The following is a 20,105-nucleotide window of genomic DNA, read 5'->3' as shown; positions in this document are numbered from 1 at the left end:
TAGAGCTGGTCTAATGTGTGAGGGGACCACAGGAAGGAGCATGACACTCATCTCCATAGGACTAAAGTAAGATTGTCGCAATGTATGGACAGTATATGTTTTTGCAACTACAAAAAATAAACTGCTGACTCTGCTGAAAATTGAACCAACCCAGGAAGTTGGCGAAAAGAGAGCCACCATACAAGTCAAATCCACTGACTGTAAATAATGGGAAACCTTACCTTACCAGGGTGCATCTGGCCCAAAATCAGTCAGCAGGGATGGACTCCATCATGCCTGTGACCCTAAAGAGGAAAAGCAGTGAACAGAATAGTATATGAAATATGAAATTTAACCACTATTAGACCACTATGAGTTGTAATATTGTGTGCAAGTGGCTCCCACACAAACAGAATGAGTGTTTCACAATGCAGATCAACAGTCCCTGAGGTAACAGCCGAAATCAAGATCTTATTACTTAAGTCCCGCTCGCTCGCTTTCTCTCTCTGCCTCCACACACACACACACGCACACACACACACACACACACACAGATGCACAGTGGCTTGTCAGCTGCCAGACCCTGACGTCTCCTTTCATGTCGGCCAGGCCTCCGAGAGAAGCTGAGAGATGCTGAGGGGCGCGCCGAGCCTCCCAGGGCTTTGAGCGGCGTTTGATTCCTGCTAGATAATAGCTGGTTCACTGTCAGCTTCCGGGATGATCAGTTAAATCCTTAATCACCGCCTGTCCACTTGCATGACAGTTGTTTTTGGACCCGATGAGAAAAGTAATCCCACGTGAGAAGCAACAGGGTTGAAAAAATACAATAATCATGTGGTGGAAGGTGATCTGGATGCAGGTTTATTTACAGGAACTGAATTTTGTCATTGGAGCGCATGATTCTCCAAGCCAAGAACTTTTAACTGTCAGCGTGACAGGAAGAAGGTTGACCGGTCCACCTGTCTTCGAACCTCCTTTTTCTCCTATTTCAGAGGAAGAAAGAAAGACAAAAACTGTAAAGTCGTCACCTGTCAGCCTGTCCTGTAGTCCCGTCACGGGCGGAGTGGCGTGGGGAGATGAGCGGCCTTGATCAAGGCTACTTCGAAGTAAGGTGCTGCCACCGCTGACAGCCTCTCAACTCTGACCGCCGCCTCCTTTAAGATGGGGGGAGAGAAAGACGGAAATTTCAAGTTGCTGTCTTTTTGTTCAGTTCTAGAAGTCAAGTTCAGGTTCAGAGGGCATCAAAGGAAGTTTGGGAAAATTGGGACACTGACACTTTTGGAGAGTCGTGAATTATCTTTGTACAAATTCAAAGGATTAAATTAAAGTGAATGGGGTGATCTGGAATAAAATCTGGATTGTCATGTTTGTTGCAGATGAGGATAAAACAATTTTATGAACGTGATCAAGTGAAATCATTTACTCATTTCATATGATCAAATGAACAGTCATTCCCCCCGAATTTCGCATCGGAGCTTTACTCACAGCTGTTTCTTGGAGTGCATTGTTACATTGCTCGAAATAAACCCACTTCAAATACAGTGTTGACTTTTTGTGGGATTTCCAACTGAATTCTTTTGAGAACACAAGGACTTATACAGCTTATTCCTTCTGCCTCTTCCTTGTTCCTGCACATCCCGCTCATCCATCCTCAGTTTCTCACAAGCACCATCACGCGCACAGAAAGATGCTATTGTGGCTTCGCTGTAAAAGACGGTCCCGTACTCAATCGCCTCATTTCCACATCTTGACCTTTGACCGCTTGATTCTAGCCGACGGCGCTCGGCTGCAAGGCACAGGGATCCTTTCAGCCAATCGAATCGGAGCGCAGCTGAAGGTCAGCGGGTCACCGTCGCACCGTGTATGGAATTCCATAGAGCGGCAAAGGTCAGGGGTCACACTCAATCACAGCCCGCAGAGCCTAGGAAAAACATGACTCCTAAAGCCACAACGCACAACAAACGGTGATACATGATGACGCAACCTGATGATACAATCTAATGGAGGCTCTGCATTGTTTTATTTGCCATCAATAATGGTCACACCATGTGGGACTTTCCAGGATGGGAACACTTGGAAAGTACATTAGAACCTTGTAGTCATACGATTCAGAATATGATCCAACGCTTAAGAAATTCCATCAAATAAACAGAAAAGTGTTGAGCCTTATTTTGATTTGCAAATAGTTACAGAACATCAAATTACATTAACCTTTCAGAGTGGCTTTTGTAAATGCTTTCCACGGTACGCCATGTTTTTTTTTCTTCTCACAATTCAGCAGGTCAACAACACTGCTAGACTGATATTCGGTTACGAACTAAGCAAGGGTATTTTTTTATTTCGTGAGTGTGTACAAGTGCATGTCAGTCAGTGAAGTCTCAGAGGTGCCATCTGCAAATCTATTGAACGATCGTCAAGAGACTACCAATCTGTGCACGAGTGCAATCTCCGAGGGAGCATGCAGGCCACGTCTGCTGCTTAACACTCACTTTCATCACGCGCACGCTCAGAAGTGACAGTCCCTGTCTACAAAGAGATTTAAAGCATCGCCAAGAGACCTGCCATCTCTTTTCCCCTCCCTGTCTCTTTCTCACACATGCAAACACACAAACATGGAGAAATACCCGCACAAAGCTTGCAACAACAGGCCCGATGATGTCACCCAGAGACGTCTTTTAGCCCCACATAATTTCCCATTATTCTTCCTAATGAACAAGAGTGAAGCTGTTAAACGGTTCCCCTTTCCCATCCCTCCTCTTGTCTCCCATAACCCTCCGCAACCTCACATCCCGTCATCCCCGCTAAATCTCCCTCGCATCCCGGGCTCCCTATTGACAAGTATCCCCAGAACGCACCGGCAAACACAAGGCCCACAATAGGCTGAGCGCCTCGGCTAACAACCGATACACAAAAACACAACAACAAAGCGGTTGTTGTCAGGCTGTTAAGTCCTTGCCACTGTATCCGAGGGTCGGGGAGACGGTAAGCAGACAGTGAGAGGGAGAACGGGATGAGATGGGCTTTGGAGAATAAAAGCCGGCTAATCCTCGCATTTGGATATGGGGAAAACGCAGGCCCGCAGGAGGAGGCATCAAAGCCCAAGCTAAATTAGCCTCCATCCGGCAAGGCAGAGGAGCAGTAAGAGGCATGCGGAGTGAGAGGAGCGCGGAGAGCTAGTCTCCTATGGGCCCAGATTAGCAACACACACTCATTATTCGTCAGCATTGCGCGCAAGCACACATGCACACACTGCCGTGCCCACAGATTAGAAACATACACTCATTATTCTCTCTCAGCGGGACACTAAACCCCAAAAATCCAGCACGCTTGCTGGGAGCACTTGCACGGAGACTGGCTAACCGAGTAACGGGGCCCATCATTGCCTTTGTGTGCATTGTTAGCTAGGCTGGGAGCTAGCACCTCACTGGGAGTATCTCCGTGTGTGCGAGTGTGTTTGAGGCGGAAGGGAGAACAGAAGCCGGCAATTTGGATGGGAGGAGAGTGGTAGTTTCATTCAATGCCACAAGTGGAAGCCCTTCAAAACATAGTACATTAGGAAGTTGGGATTTGCACGTTTGGGGCCCTTCATCATCAGTATAATTATCCATCCAACCATCCATCCATTATCTGTACCGCTAGTCCTCACGGGGGTCGCGGGCGTGCCGGAGCCTATCCCAGCTGTCATCGGGCAGTAGGTGGGGGACACCCTGAACTGGTTGCCAGCCAATCGCAACAGCCATCCACAGTCACACTCACACATAGGGGCAATTTGGAGTGCTCAGCCGGCCTACCAAGCATGTTTTTGGGATGTGGGAGGAAACCAGAGGACCCGGAGAAAACCCTCGCAGGCACGGGGAGAACATGCAAACTCCACACAGGGAGGGCCGGAGGTGGAATCGAACACGCACCCTCTGAACTGTGAGGCGGACGTGCTAACCAGTGCCCCATCGCGCTGCCATTATTATTATTATCATTAATTATTATATTTATTTATTATTTATGAATTATTATTAACTATGATTAATTATTGATTAATATTAATAATTATTATTAATTATTTATTATTGTGGTTGTGGAAGTGAAGACAAAAGCTAACAAGTTATCCACACACATCGCTGCATTCATACGTAAGCCCCAAACATTTTTTTTTTTTCTGGCATTTCAAAAATATTTGTGAGGAGTCATCCTTGCACCTGCCTCACAGATGTGATATTTAAAGACGTAAACTCTGACTTGTAAATCATTCAGATTTGGCGGGGTTGCGCAAACTCTTTTCCGTGATGTGTCAAATAAACAAAGGTTTTATGATGCCAATTAACAGTACGGCTCTGGATTGGATTTTCACTGTTGTTTCAATATCTGTGTGACTGAGCCGTGTCCCAAAACGGATTGCGCTTGACCTTTGAGGTTCGACTCCTTTAAATCATAAAACAGACGAAAACAACCATAGTGGTCTGTGCAGAACGCTATGTTACCAAGCAGGTCGTTTGCTCTCCCATTCACTCACACACCCACACACACACTCACGCACACACACCCACATGCACACACAGTAGCAATTATGGCAATCAGCAAGCCGACCCAATTAGTGTTTCCTGCTTGTTAAGCCCTGGGGGTTGGCTGCTCGACCACCTCACTTTGCATAACTTAATCTGCAATGACAGGGTGTGACACCCAGACTTCTGACCCTAACTAGCTGCCTGTGCGTGCATGTGTGTGTGCATTTACAAGGCATTTTATGTATTATAAGGACTTTTGCAGGTCCTCAAAATGTCAAACGGATGTTAAAGTTGCAATTAGGCCCAGGGATGGGGAAACTGGTTTTTAGTTACGTTATGAAGAAACACATCATAGGGAGACTGTCTATCGATTGCGATTGTGAATGCGAGCGAGCGCGAGAAAGAAAACGCCTATTTGTCCGACCTATGTGTGGTTACAATTTACAATCACCAAATTACTCCCAGGTTGAGGGAGACCCGCGAGTTCACAGATCCAGGAGAGGAGTACGAGATCTGGGCCTGATTTTGCAGCTACCTCCCGTTTCTCTCATGGGGGCTTTCTCCTCCCTCTTCTGCCTGTGCTACTTACAGGCTGATGGACAAGTCTGTTAATATGCAGCACGTGAGGCGAGGCAAAACAAGGTCTTTCCAGAACAATTCGCTGCCGCCCTACACACACACCTCCAAAACTTCCACTCCCGATTGCGACGGGAAGCTTAAAAGTAAGCTCACCTCTAGCAGTGGTGTGTTTGTTCAAATTAGTTTCATGGTTAAACACTTGGGCTGTTATGGAGTGAAAGTGAGGCCCCTCCCCTTTTTGGTGAGTGGTTGCCCCGTGACACATGTTGCCAGGCATTAAAGCTGACAGAAACCATGGTTACTGAAAACAAAAGAACTATTGTGGTGGTGTGTTTGATCGTAGTGTGTGCGTACATGCGTGTGTGTGTGTGTGTGTGTGTGTGTGTGTGTGTGTGTGTGTTTGAACTCGGTGTGAACCGCATGGAGTCTGCGGAAGCGGGAACAAAAGCACAGCGGCGGGCAAGTGCGGCCATCACCCGGATTGCAAAGAAAAGAAGGAAAACAACAACTTGTATCTTCTTCGCCTCTCAACTTCCTCTCTTTTCTGTACTTTGAAAGTCTCCATTTTGCATTCATCCCTTTCTTGACTGATTTAAAAAAAATAAATAAATAACATTACGTTGTTGCTTTTTGTCCTCTCGCCTGTTCCGAAGCAAGGAAGGCATAGCGGAAAGTGTTTTCTACAAATATCTCCCTGGTGCCAATTCCATTAAAGGCAGGCTGATAAACAGGCTAGGATAATTAAAGGGGAGTGATAAATAGTCCTGCCTTAATTAAAGGGGAGTGATGAGGACACGTGTCGAAATGTTTTGTTAGCGGGCCAACGGACAGATGAAGGAGGAGAGTAATTGCTTTGGATTAATTATTTGGATATGGGCAGCGAGAGGGTACACACATCTCTTGAGGGCTCTTTCAGGATGGCGGGATGCACGGGAAGGAGGGGTGGCAGGAGGAAGCATAGCGGGCTTGGTATCAGGAAAAAAAAATGGCTTCTATCGCCCTTTGGCATTTAACAGCCTTCTGCTGTTCAATGAAAATTCTTCTGGCTGGTCAAGGGGGGAAAAAAAAGGCTTTTCATATTTTCCAGTAAATACTTTCACACCGGAGGCCGAGCGGCTTCACTACAGGTTTCAGCTGGTGTCCACTGAGGAGCTGTCAGAGGCCAATTACCTGAATCACGGCTGCCTCAACTTCAGTTATTCTTTCACTTACCCTTCTCGTCTTCCAGAAACCTTGTAGGCCTATTCGTCTTTTTTATAGGCCAGGTTAAAGCTTCAGATGAAAATGTCTGAGATTTAGACTCATGGCGGCACAGATGAAAACTGAATGATGAGTTGCAGAGTAGCAGATGTGGAAAAGCAGATTGGTTGGTAAGTAGGGCTATGAAATTCAATTTTGATTATTGCACTCCACGATTACAAATATAGCATCATCTTAGAAAAATAACCGATTCATATGGAAAAGCATATTGGTTGTAAGTAGGCCTGTGCAATTAATTGAATTTTAATTATGATAATCGTTAAAAAAACAATTCACACTAATTTTGAGTTGTTTTCAAGCAGGCGCACATGAGACCAGCTTATCAACATAAAAGTGCAAAAAAATATATATTTTTGATCAAATTGGGGAAAACAGGCTCTGATTAAGGGTCATACAAATGATAGTCCGAAATAAGGATTGATTTTATATTTTTATCAATGTGTTACTGTGTTTCTTTGCTATATCATTTTTCAAAGCTAATAATAAGAATCCTGAGAGCTTGCGACTGCCCCTCTGACGCACTCATAAATGTTACCTCAGTGCAGCAAAGAAAGATTTACAGCCCATATACAGTACACACACACACACGCCTCACCTTTCCACCTCTGTCCATGTGTGTGTGAGAGCAGGTAGGACCATCTGCGGTGTAGATCACAGACAGATGTGCACAGCTGCACCACCAGCCCAGATCACCTTACATAAATACTTTACCATGTGAGGGATTCATTTGGCCGCATTAATTGACGGTAAACTTGCTCCGTAACGCCGGCTCCACACAAATGCGGGCCCACTCACACACACACACTTAAGATAAAAAAGGAAAACACAGTCCTGCATCACAGGTGGCTTTCTTCACTCACAGGAGCAACGAATGGGTAGCCAGTGGTAACTGGACGCTGATCAAAAGCAAGATTGACATAAATAAAGAGCCTGCAGGAATGCATTGTGCAAACAAAATATGAGCTGGGCCCCCAAACATTCCCCAGAGGGGAGGGCTGAGGAGGGGTCGGCGAGGGGGTGAGAGGGACGGGAGGGAAGGAGGTGGAGTCCAATACTTCACTTTTTCTTTATTCCTTCTTGTACTCCTGTCTCTCATTTGCCGCCTCGGTGAGACAGACAGATAGACAACAACAGCGTAACAGATGTGATTGATGTTTCCTTTTGGGCAGCCAAACTAAATATTAAAACAGATGCTAGGAGGGCACAACAGAGTAGATTTCACCCCTCCAGTGACTGTCTAATGTTCTGCCACCTTTTGTTGTCACTTCTAAACTGGACTAAAACTCGCTTGATATTTAATCCTCGCTCAATGAACCTTTGATATGGTAGCCGTCACCCAAAAGCCCCTTGAGGCTTGCGTACACACCACACACACATATGTACACGTGCGCACACACACGCGCAGAAAATTGCCCTGGGGAGTTTCTATGTATCTTTCGGGTGTCTGTTTGTCTCCATGTAAGGCTTTAAATCTAGAGAGGAAAACAAAGTGGCATAGTCCATGTAGACACACACACACACACGAATGGCCGCAACACTACCATAAGAGGAATTTACTGTTGGCAAAGCATGACCAACCCACGCTTGGACATTTTTAGTTTTTCTTTCCAAAACAGAACCAAAGACCACATCATTAATACAAGAAAGACACTCACGTAGCAGAGAGGCCACATGCTCCGAGGTGAACAGATTGCACTCATCAACACAAAGGGTTCCAAAAGAAAATATTTTCCTTGAATTTGTAAAGCAGGGCTCGCTGAGTTTTTGGAAATCTACTTTTTGGGTACTGATTGAGGTGAGAGGGCAGTTTGATGCACAGTGCTGAAATAAATTCACGCAAATAACTTTTATTTCTATTGTTTGTTATTAATAATTTATCTGAAGACAATGATGGTGTTATTTCTCCTAATAACTACAAAGAATGAAACCATTGGGGAGCAGCAGCAAGGGGGTAAAAAAACTAATTGCAAGTTTGAGTCTACAGGGCCAACACACACACACACACGTCTCCACCTGTCGACAAACTCTCAGCGGGGACTGACGCAAACCTGTCAAGCACCTGTTCACCCTGAATTCTGTTTATTTGGATGTTTGGGTGTGTGCGTGCCCTGGAGCAAGGCACCCAGGAAAGGGTGAGAAACCCCTCAGGTGGCAATAGCGCTCCTCAGGGGCAGAGGAGAGAGTAAATCCCTCTAAGGTGCCCCCCAGTTCTAAAACAATTGTGTCTCCGAGGTGACTGGACACATGGGACAGGTGAAAAATAAAAACAAAAATCCAAGTTGAGCACTGAGGGGAGTCTGGGATTCTCACCTTATTGTCTCCTCGTGGAAGAAAAAACAGCTTTGATGAAGCAAGAGCGGGAAGACAGGAAAGAAAAACAAGGCAAGGTAAATCTAATTACAGGGGGGCCAGATATGGCAGCAACGTTAGTTAACACTAAGACAATAAACACAAGTCCCAGGCAAGCATGCTGTGTGCGTTCGCACGAGCGATAGGCACAGGAGGAGGGCAAGAGGGAAAGACGAGCCCATGTTTGTTTGTACGTGGCTGTTTCTCAGGCCCCAAAAGCTGGCATTCCTGAGCCGCGCAAACACTCACAACTTAAGCGCTGACGTTTCATCACAGGCCAGGTCAGATCTCAGCACACGCCCTGTGGCAAAGCTACACTACATCAAGACAGATACTACAAATGGCCGTCAATAAAGCACTCCGCTTCATAAAGGCTGTTGTTGCTGTGTTTATGGAATCCACCGGCTTGAAAATCATCTTTTTTTAGAACACCAAGTTAAAGACAGAGTTTGGAAACATGATTGTGTTTGCAGCAAAGTTTGCATAACGGCCAAGAAGACTAAACAAAATGCCTGAATGACTTCCCTTATTGATGAGCAGTGCTTAAAAACGTGACATTTCCCACTATCGTATATCTTTCTCCATTCCATCACGCTCGTTCCAACGTTGGCCTCGCAGCAGGTCTCGCTCACTCGCACCTGCCTGCTTTGTCCGTGCACGAGTGTGTCAGTGAAACCTAAACACTTGTAAGAGGAGCTTTTTACAGTACAGACACTCAAAAACAAACCGCTGCCCCACGCAGCCACATAAAAATGGTTAGAATTGCAAACTGAATGCTCCACAGAGTCGAGTGTATATGCGTACTCCATCCAGACTTTCCAGGAGGTCAGGAATAAGGAGGGGCAGGTGGGCAGCAAGCTATCGTATTAGTGCGCGTTCATCATGGATGAAGAATGGCCATAAAAGGCAAAAGCATCACGCTCGCAAATGCTTACTGTAAACAAACGGCGAGGAAGCGGAGAGGGTACAAGATGCCATCGGAAGAGGTGAAGAAAAACTTCATCATTGGTTGAAGCATGTGGTCACTCGTTACGACTACAGTTTGTTAGGAACTTAAGGGATGATTTCCGAAAAGAACTGGGATAAAGTTGGTGCACCTTACCTGGAATTGGAACTTTTTGTAAAATGGGATTAATTTAGCAACCCCAGTGACGTGTCTGTTTTGGCTGCTCAGCAACAATATGTCTAAAATCAACTGAACTTCTATTCACATGTTCAGAAACTAATAAAGAAGAAAAAGTGACAAGCCACTCCACTTCTAACACGCCGTTTGCCAATGTATCGCTAATGTGTAAATGCTTTTATGTGCTTTTGTTCCTATTATATTCACTGACTTGAATTAGCCTGGACTAGTAAAACACACACACACACACACATATACACACAATAACGTAACAATGCAAAGAGGAAAAACATGAGTCAGAATATTAAGTGTGAAAGTAGGCATCCGCCAATGAATAGAGTAAACCACAGCAAATGAAGAGATGCATCAGAATGGAGGAGTATGAATGGAGGCAAAAGGACAAAACGGCGTGAGGCTGATTTGTGTAATGCCATTGTGGAAATTGACTTTTAAATGCAATGTTACATTTTGGCACTGGTAGAGAAAGAAGATGGAGGGTCTATCTATTTTTTGCTTAATATGAATAACAAGATGGAAAAGCAAATAGACGAGTGAAGATAGAGGCCAGGAGGAAGTGTATTTGTGAGGCACACAAACAAAAGTGCGACAGATTTCATTAATGAGTTTAAGAGTATTCCTTGCGACTTGGTAGTTTGGGTGCTACAATTAGGAGCATTTTCTCAGCAGAACATAATGGGAATGTAGACTGGACAATATTGTTTTTGAAAATTGGGTAGAATGGACAATATTGTTGTTGAAAATTGGGGATAATTTGTGTGTTTTGAGTGGTGTGCTGTGTTTGCTTTTTTTCCATGATCACAGCCAAGTTAGTATTTTTTAATTAATGTACAGAATGTTTTTAAAGTGTAATTTTCACTTTGATTATCAGTATGTTTATGTGTGCGCCTTGTTAAAATAAGTTAGACTTGATTTATTATCATTTGCAATCATTTACAGTCCTTTTATTCTACTTTTTCATTTTTGGATTAATTGTCAAATTTGAAAATTGAAAAAAATCAATAATTTGTTGTCATTATTCTGCTGCTGTACAGCTAAATTTGTGATTTTATGACTTATGATTTTAGCTTGTGGATTTGTGATTCTGCCATATGTGTGTGAAGAGATTTTTACTCTGTTCCTGTATATGAAAGTTAAAAATGTTAAGACTTTAGTTAAAACAATTCCTGTACAGTGAAAGGTGTCGCAATGGTGAAAATTAGACGATTGGTGCCAGATTACTAGAAAAAAAATCCATTAATTCTTGATCAGAATTGTTAAAAAATATCATCAAATTGCAGCTTGACTCAACATTTGGATTGCGTTTAATCCAGACAATTGCAAAAAAAAAAGATGCATAAACTCCAACACAGGTGGACGTATCAGGAAAGAATTTGTAAAAATAAACTTCCTGGAATTGAAAATAATTCATCTCTTCACCCTGAAAGCGGATTTGGAACACTTAAATATATGGCTTACTGAATGATGCTTCAGAGTTTACATAGAAACACAGGTGCACCCTTAAGCAGTGCCTTCGCGCCAGTACAATCAGCATGTTTAGACAAAATGTCAAGAAGAGCCGGCTCGCTCTGACAAAACGCACCGAGTAAAATTGGGAATTTCCACCACCAAACGTTAAATGGCGTAAACCGCATTATCCGTCTGGAAACTACACACACAGAAACACACACACACACACACACACACACACACACACACACAGTGCGTCGTCACTGACGACGACTGATGGTGGAGTCGGCGGGGACAGAGGAGTCAAACAAAGAGGAGAAATATGAAGACAGGAGGAAACAGAGAGCCAAAATAAGCGAGGAGGAAGCAGAGCGACGGAGCACAGGATGAAACTGACACATATTAGAACAAGCAGGACACACAGAGAGAGATTTCCCTTCCTGAGCGCTCATATACAGAGATTAGTGGGGGCGGGAGAGAAAAATGAAGAGAGCGTTGCCTTTTTTGCTAAAAAAGAAATATATATATATATTAAACTGCAAAGAAAGGCGAAACTTTTTAAACCCTAAAAGCGTTCTTGTCACTGAGTCTTCTCCCATAAATTTACATTGAATTATTAACTTGCACGATGTGTCTGAAGTGCAATCATTTTTGATTCGTGAGACGATCAACAGCTTAAATGTATTTGGACAGGAATGAATTGCTTGGTTAGTTTAAGAGAAATTAAGTACCGTCTGGAGTTGGTATCAGGCAATGTTTATGACACACTGCAGATGAATAAAATGGACATAAAATGGACATTAGCACACAGAAGAAGATGCTAAACTGGGAGGAAGCTAGCAAAGAGGCCTGATCTAAAAAAGTGAGATTTTACATGTGGCAAATGTTGAAGCCTTGGCGAAGGTGGTGCAGTGTGCCGTCCTTTATTTTCCTATTCAACTGTGAAAGAGTGAGTTATTGAGTGCGGATTCTATTGTCAGATCCTATAATCATTTAAACAAGCAGCATTTTAAACTGCTGTGAAAACAAGGCCATTCTCACCTTACCTTCTGCTAACAAATAAAAGTGTAATTGATGTGCAGTCAGCTCCCAGCTCGACGTTTTGTCTTACGCTTCGCCGGAAAGATTGTGACATTGGAATCTCACCGAATATTTTTGTGGACCTCCGGCGGGATCTGAGGTAAATTTAAGACGAGAAAGAACTTTTTTTTTTCTTTTCCACACAAAGCTCCGTGGCCTTAGCAGGTGTGTGTATTTTGATTTACTTCAGGGAGAGACTATGAAGGTGAGGAAAACTAATATTTCTCTTGAGAGAGATTGATGTGATCTGTTCACAAGCATCATTGTTTGCGGATGATTTGAGACAAGAGCGGCCGTTCTCAGCAGACATTGCTGTCGGCGTGTGTGTCAACAGCAGAGCGCGTGGCATCAAGCAAAGAAATTGCTCTATTATTTTAGCGACTGCAACAAATCAGTCTCTTCACCTTTGTCCCTCTCGGTTGCTGGAGCGAATATGGACAAACGGAGCCGGCGCACATGGGAGCGGCTGCTCGTTCGTGCACTGCATAAGCCCGCCGGAGTGAATAGACCCTTTCACGTCCACAGATAAAGGAATGAAGGGCAATAAACTGTGTATACTTTAGTCACTAATACACTTGAGCTGTCCTTTCATGCTATTCAACCGAAGCATCTCCGAGGGGAAACATGGTCACACACTACTGAATATGAATAAGAAAAAAAATGTTAGCATTGCTGGAATGTTTATTTAGTGTGATGCCACTGTCCAAATGGACATCTCCAATCTCATCATAAATGGCCACCACTATTAATGTTTCTTTAAGTGTCAACATGAATGTGAAATGCAATGGAACAGACAAATATAATTTTGTAAGCAACATTTGACCCAGCCTTAATAAATGCAAAGGGAACAACTAAAAAAAAAAAAGAATTAAAGTACTTACTCACCTTTTAATATAATGAACCTCTTTGGATTCTGTTGATATGGTGGAACTTTCCATTCCTTTCCTGTTTGAGTGGAATGATCTGGAAGTACATGGAGAAAATGTTTGGATTTTAAAGTGTAAACTTCAACCCAATAAATCCATCTCATTGCAATATGGGTTACTCCTGACCAAATTGGATGGAACAATTTGTTACCTACAATCCTTAGCAATATTTAAAACATTGCTACGCTTACTGTCGTTCTATGCTAAAGTAGATAAATATTGAAAAAGTTTACAATCTATAATTGTCAACTGAGATGAATCACTCTGAACTCACACCATGAACATGATTATCACTCAAGATGATAAATATACTTTTACTTTATAACACTTTTGTGCCAGAATTTTCTCTTTTTATTCAACTGTAGCAATAATTTTGACTCTGACATCACAGTCTTATGTGGGATTTCATTCCAAATCAGTAAGCTTCTTAAAGAAAGTTGGAAGAAAGGTCACGAGGTTTAGAAGCCATCAGCTCTGAACGAAACTAACAGAAACTAAGACGAAAAGCAAATCCCATTGTAGTCCTTCGTATCCACACTCTATGACAGACACAATCAGGTTTCAAATTATAATGGAGATGGCTCTGGATTGAGTGGGTCATGTGATTATTAGAAATGTTTTATATAGGTGAGCATCAGAGGTGGACACCAACATGGCGTACAGTCGCTTTGCGGATGAAGAAGAAGCAGAAACAGATGGCGGTCACATCTGTTCTCCAGCAAATCAAGTTGGCTGGAGCACATTCAAATGAGACAGATGTTTGCAAAAGAGCTGCTTCTGGCACAATGCTTCGCGGTGTTTAGATGTTTCTAGCTAAGTGAAGATGATGGGTGACTACAGCGCAGATTTACTGTTACATGTTAAAAGGCGGATCTTTGCATTTGTAGTTGATAGCGTGATGGCTAAAACGGCCAGAAATTGATTTTTTTGTAAAACTTGAGTTTTATTTTTTTGCAGTGGTTAAATTCTTTTTACACTTGTGTGACAAAAGTCACATGGGCAAGGTGCATGTAACAGTACTCCCTATATCTGTGCCTTTTTGTTGATAAAACTATTTTATTTTTTAGATCCTATTCTCTCTCCGGGTGCAATGTGAGCTGGGCGGCAGCCAAAGGCAGGGACCTTGGCGGTCTGATCCCCGGCTGCAGAAGCTGGCTCTTGGGACATGGAATGTCACCTCTCTGGCTGTAAAGGAGCCCGAGCTGGTGTGCGAGTCTGAACCCGAGCGGTGTTCTATTGTTGGACTTCTGTGCTCGACACGGATTTTCAATAATGAACACTATGTTCAAACATAAGGGTGTCCATGGGTGCACTTGGCACCAGGACACCCTAGGCCGCAGTTCGATGATCGACTTTGTAGTCGTGTCATCGGATTTGCGGCCGCATGTTTTGGACACTCGGGTGAAGAGAGGGGCGGAGCTGTCAACTGATCACCACCTGGTGGTGGGTTGGCTCCGATGGTGGGGGAAGATGCCGGTCCGACCTGGCAGACTCAAACGCTCTGTGAGGGTCTGCTGGGAACGTCTGACAGAATCTCCTGTCAGGAAGAGCTTCAACTCCCACCTCCGGCAGAGCTTTTCCCACGTCCCGGGGGAGGCGGGGGACATTGAGTCTGAGTGGACCATGTTCCGCGCCTCCATTTTTGAGGCGGCCGACCGGAGCTGTGGCCGTAAGGTCGTTGGTGCCTGTCGTGGCGGCAATCCCCGAACCCGCTGGTGGACACCGGCGGTAAGGGATGCCGTCAAGCTGAAGAAGGAGTCCTATCGGGCCGTTTTGGCCTGCAGGACTCCGGAGGCAGCTGACAGGTACCGGATGGCCAAGCGGAACGCGGCTTCGGCGGTTGCTGAGGCAAAAACCCGGGCGTGGGAGGAGTTCGGTGAGGCCATGGAGAATGACTTTCGGACGGCTTCGAGGAAATTCTGGTCCACCATCCGGCGTCTCAGGAGGGGGAAGCAGTGCAACGTCAACACTGTTTACAGTGGGGATGGCGTGCTGCTGACCTCGACTCGGGACGTCGTGAGTCGGTGGGGAGAATACTTCGAAGACCTCCTCAATTCCACCTACACGCCTTCCATTGAGGAAGCAGGGCCTGGAGACTCTGAGGCGGATTCTCCAATCTCTGGGGTCGAAGTCACTGAGGTAGTTAAAAAACTCCTCGGTGGCAAGGCCCCGGGGGTGGATGAGATCCGCCCGGAGTTCTTAAAGGCTCTGGATGTTGTGGGGCTGTCATGGCTGACACGCCTCTACAACGTTGCGTGGACATCGGGGACAGTGCCTCTGGATTGGCAGACTGGGGTGGTGGTTCCCCTCTTTAAGAAGGGGGAACGGAGGGTGTGTTCCAATTACAGGGGAATCACACTCCTCAGCCTCCCTGGTAAGGTCTATTCAGGGGTGCTGGAGAGGAGGGTCCGTCGGGAGGTCGAACCTCGGATTCAGGAGGAGCAGTGTGGCTTTCGTCCTGGCCGTGGAACAGTGGACCAGCTCTACACCCTCGGCAGGATCCTCGAGGGTGCATGGGAGTTCGCCCAACCAGTCCACATGTGTTTTGTGGACTTGGAGAAGGCGTTCGACCGTGTCCCTCGGGAGGTTCTGTGGAGGGTGCTTCGGGAGTACGGGGTGCCGAGCCAACTGATAAGGGCGGTTCGGTCCCTGTATCACCGATGCCAGAGTCTGGTCCGCATTTCCGGCAGTAAGTCGGATTCGTTCCCAGTGAGGGTTGGACTCCGCCAAGGCTGCCCTTTGTCACCGATTCTGTTCATAATTTTTATGGACAGAATTTCTCGGCGCAGCCGAGGCGTTGAGGGGGTCCGGTTTGGGGACCTCAGCATCGCGTCTCTGCTTTTTGCAGATGACGTGGTGCTGTTGGCTTCTTCAGGCCGTGATCTCCAGCTCTCGCTGGAACGGTTCGCAGCCGAGTGTGAAGCGGTCGGGATGAGGGTCAGCACCTCCAAATCCGAGTCCATGGTCCTCGATCGGAAAAGGGTGGAATGCCCTCTCCGGATCGGGGATGAGATCCTCCCCCAAGTGGAGGAGTTCAAGTATCTTGGAGTCTTGTTCACGAGTGAGGGGAGGATGGAGCGTGAGATCGACAGGCGGATCGGTGCAGCGTCGGCAGTAATGCGGACCCTGTACCGGTCCGTTGTGGTGAAGAGAGAGCTGAGCCAAAAGGCAAAGCTCTCAATTTACCGGTCGATTTACGCTCCTACCCTCACCTATGGTCACGAGCTATGGGTCGTGACCGAAAGAACGAGATCTCAGATACAAGCGGCCGAGTTTTCTCCGCAGGATGTCCGGGCTCTCCCTTAGAGATAGGGTGAGAAGCGCGGTCATCCGGGAGAGACTCGGAGTAGAGTCGCTACTCCTCCACGTTGAGAGGAGCCAGATGAGGTGGCTCGGGCATCTTATCAGGATGCCTCCTGGACGCCTCCCTGGGGAGGTGTTCCGGGCATGTCCCACCGGTAGGAGACCCCGGGGACGACCCAGGACGCGCTGGAGAGACTATGTCTCTCAGCTGGCCTGGGAACGCCTTGGGATCCCCCGGGATGAGCTGGATGAAGTGGCTGGGGAGAGGGAAGTCTGGGAGTCCCTCCTAAAGCTGCTGCCCCCGCGACCCGACCCCGGATAAGCGGAAGAAGATGGATGGATGGATAGATCCTATTCTCAAATGAAGTTTTTGTATGGATTGAAGTGTTTTCAGACTTGGAAGTAAGACCAACTCCTTACTCATATTCCAGTGTTATAAAATTACTTGTAAATTGCTAACCCAACCTAATGTTTTTTTTAATTATAGTGCATTTTTGCTTTGCAACATTAATCCATTTATTGAAATTATTTTTTTAACTTAATGTGGATTTTAAAAAATGACATTGATCAGAAAAATAATGCACTTTACACATACATCATTTTGCTAAAACGCTGCATTTTGTTTATTTATGCTGCTTTTCATTGCCACTAACAAAGAGGAAGCATTTACCTTTGTCTCAGCTCATTGTGTGCAGGTCTCTGTGGAGTATCCACCCCACTGGAAGAGACAGAACCATATAAAAGCTTCATTAACTCACAACAATTAATACATTCATTTCACAAATCAGTAATCAAGGCTAGTGATAAGACAATGCAGCACACATCCTGACTGGATTGACTTCAAATGCATTCATGCAGGCAAAGTGCAATATTTTGTCTTTCAAAGCCGCTTTTCCTTCTGCTAGGGATAATTTGACTTAACTAACCATCCAACTGCCCTGTCCCCCTGCTGCCATTTAATATGAAAGCTTACAAAGCATTTAAATTAAATATCATACAAACCTTGTAAATTAGGCCAAGCTCACCTGAAGCTCACCTATGTTATCACACCAACTTCCTGCAATGGAGCAACTTCCTGTTTAAATACTGCCACTAGTGTTTGGGAAGGGAATATACAGACTAAGAACTGACTTCAGGCAAAATGTCAGGGATTACACAGCATGCAAAAGTGGATATCTTGGAGTTTAACCATAAAGACAACACTAATATATATTTTTTTAAATTCAGTTTGTTTGGTTTTGCTTGGGTTGGGTTCTATTGTTGTCCAAATCATGTATAAAAATTGAGTTAGGATATATTTTGTACTTTTAGACATCATAGAAAATCATTATCATTTATGATGCACTGGATAGTTTAAGTGAGACAGATCTTTTTTTTTTATCCAATTGCATTCCTGAAAAGTTGGAGAGTTAGGCTTGATTATGTGCTGTAAATTCAACATGACACCACATGATCTGTGAGACAAGCAGGTGGTTGTCTCATTAAATTGTCACAAAATGTATATGTTGAGGAAAAGAATCAGCTCAAACCAATCCAATTCTCTTCTAAGAAATTCCACCAGTATTTCAGAGAATACAAAAATGGAAAAGAGAAATGCAAGTCAAGTTTTAATTTGTTGTTGCAGCCTGCAGGTAAAGAGAGCATTCAGCAAAGTAATGTAAAATGTATGTGAGAACTACCTGTCAAGCCTCTCAAGCCATTTTGCACAAGGAAGGTCAGACATCCTAGCGAGCAAAACCTGCTTAAAATTGAAGGATAACGTTAAACGTTTTATTTCAGTAGCAGCAATAGAATATTTGTTAGCACTTTAACAAATGTTCAAAAGTACAGTGTCACTTTTAGTCACGTCTTCATAAAATGTGTTCACAATTCTTCATCAGGCTTGATGGGCCACACTTGAGGAAAAGTGTCGGTACTTTGTTCTTTTTTTTTTCAGATGTGTCACGATAATGAGAAGCGTCAGGTTCCATCAAGCAGAAGAGGCCCGGTCCACATTACAGATGCATACATCACTGCCCTCATTTCAATATAATAACACCTGTCAGGCCTGATGATGGCCGTTCATGATGGCTCAGTCCCGGACCCACGTGTGCCCTCTCATATCACACACCTGCACGCACACGATTACCAAATCAACAAAACACATGTATCGTGCGACACGAGAAACTCAAAAGAGAAATTACTTCACATCTCCTTTGGTACATACAGTATACGTACCGTATTTTCCGGACTATAAGGCACACTTTGGCCCATTTTAAAACTTTGTCCTTATAAAAGGCGCATCAGATTTTTAATCCAAATCAAATCATTCTCCATTTTATCTTTTTTATTTCAACTTCAGACGCAACACATTACTTTATAATCACAAAATAATGATCCATAGTCTTTTTGATTCATGATTCATAGTCTTCAGCGGGCCACTTATGATTGATTTCATGACACAATGCTTCGGGCCCGTTTAAATTTAGGAATTTGGTCCATATATAAGGCGCACCGGACTATAAGGCGCACTGTCGGCTTTTGAGAAAATTTTAGGTTTTTAGGTGCGCCTTATGGTCCGGAAAATACGGTACTCCAAATTGCCCAGAGGGGTAAATGCAAATATGGACGGTCCTTGTGATTTAATAGCGATTTTGCACGCCTCCCAAATGTTTTAACATCACAACCATCAATATATGTTACAAATTAAAATTAAAACGGAAGAAAAATAAAATAAATGTGGAAAAGCATGAACAGCTCTAACAATATCACTTAACAGAACTGTGAGGGGGGGAAAAGTTCCATTGTGTTTCCCAGAATATATCACATTAACTTCATTATTACGAGATCATCTCTTGCTGTGTGTACTTGAACGGTGAAGAAAGGAATAAAGTGAGTAGGTTTACTAATGGACTTCATTCTGAGGTTGGTCACTGCAGGCTACTGTCACCTGCTTTTAACGTTTAACCAGCGGCTGCATATGTAAAAAGTCTTTCTCGTGCACCGTAAACCAAGAAAGTGTGTTGTTGTGTGCACAATAGACACACACACACGGCAGGAGCAGTAGAACAAGGCATTACCATAAATTCATTAGAGTGGTTGGGCAGCATTTCTAAACATGTAGAGATGTTGTTTACAATGTGCGACTGGATGGATTACACAAGTACACACAAACTAGCGCGGGGAAGGCTCCCATATATACACACTGTTTACACTGACGGAGGAGGAGGGAGAGTGGGTTCGAGCACATCGCGGCACAAAAGTCCCTGAGTGGCATGTTTTACACAGCGAAATAAACATTGAATAAAATAAACAGCACTCCACTGTGTCAGGCCGCCACGCGCATATAAACGCTGTTTTGTGTGTGCGTATGGGCGTTCGCAGGTGTCGATGCTTCTATGCGTTCATCGGGGCCAATAATGGTATTTAAATGATGGTTTATGACATAACCCATGTCTGGATATCCTGGTTGGGTTTAGTTTCCAAAAAAAAGCACATTTAGGATGAGGGGGTGTTGAGCCTTGGTCGCCATGGTTGCAATAATAACAGGAGCAAAAAAAG

The 20,105-nt window shown here is 44.5% G+C and overlaps 1 long non-coding RNA gene across 2 annotated transcripts in view; it reads right to left on the bottom strand.

Moving 5' to 3' along the window:
- The window catches only part of LOC148390569 (uncharacterized), a 67,226-nt gene extending 49,613 nt beyond the window's left edge, over window positions 1-17,613 (bottom strand). For both annotated transcript variants that reach the window (XR_015861314.1, XR_015861313.1), the window contains exons 1-5: window positions 17,568-17,613; window positions 17,236-17,283; window positions 13,222-13,299; window positions 1,008-1,133; window positions 222-284 (exon numbers count right to left, since the gene is read on the bottom strand). This is a non-coding gene — a long non-coding RNA (uncharacterized LOC148390569). The remainder of the gene's footprint in view (window positions 1-221; window positions 285-1,007; window positions 1,134-13,221; window positions 13,300-17,235; window positions 17,284-17,567) is intronic.
- Between the last annotated feature and the right edge of the window lie 2,492 nt (window positions 17,614-20,105).

Source organism: Syngnathus floridae, chromosome 11 (genome assembly GCF_059516105.1).
Source record: "Syngnathus floridae isolate MCC-2025c chromosome 11, RoL_Sflo_1.0, whole genome shotgun sequence".
NCBI lineage: Eukaryota > Metazoa > Chordata > Actinopteri > Syngnathiformes > Syngnathidae > Syngnathus > Syngnathus floridae.
This window is presented reverse-complemented; position numbering and strand designations above follow the sequence as displayed.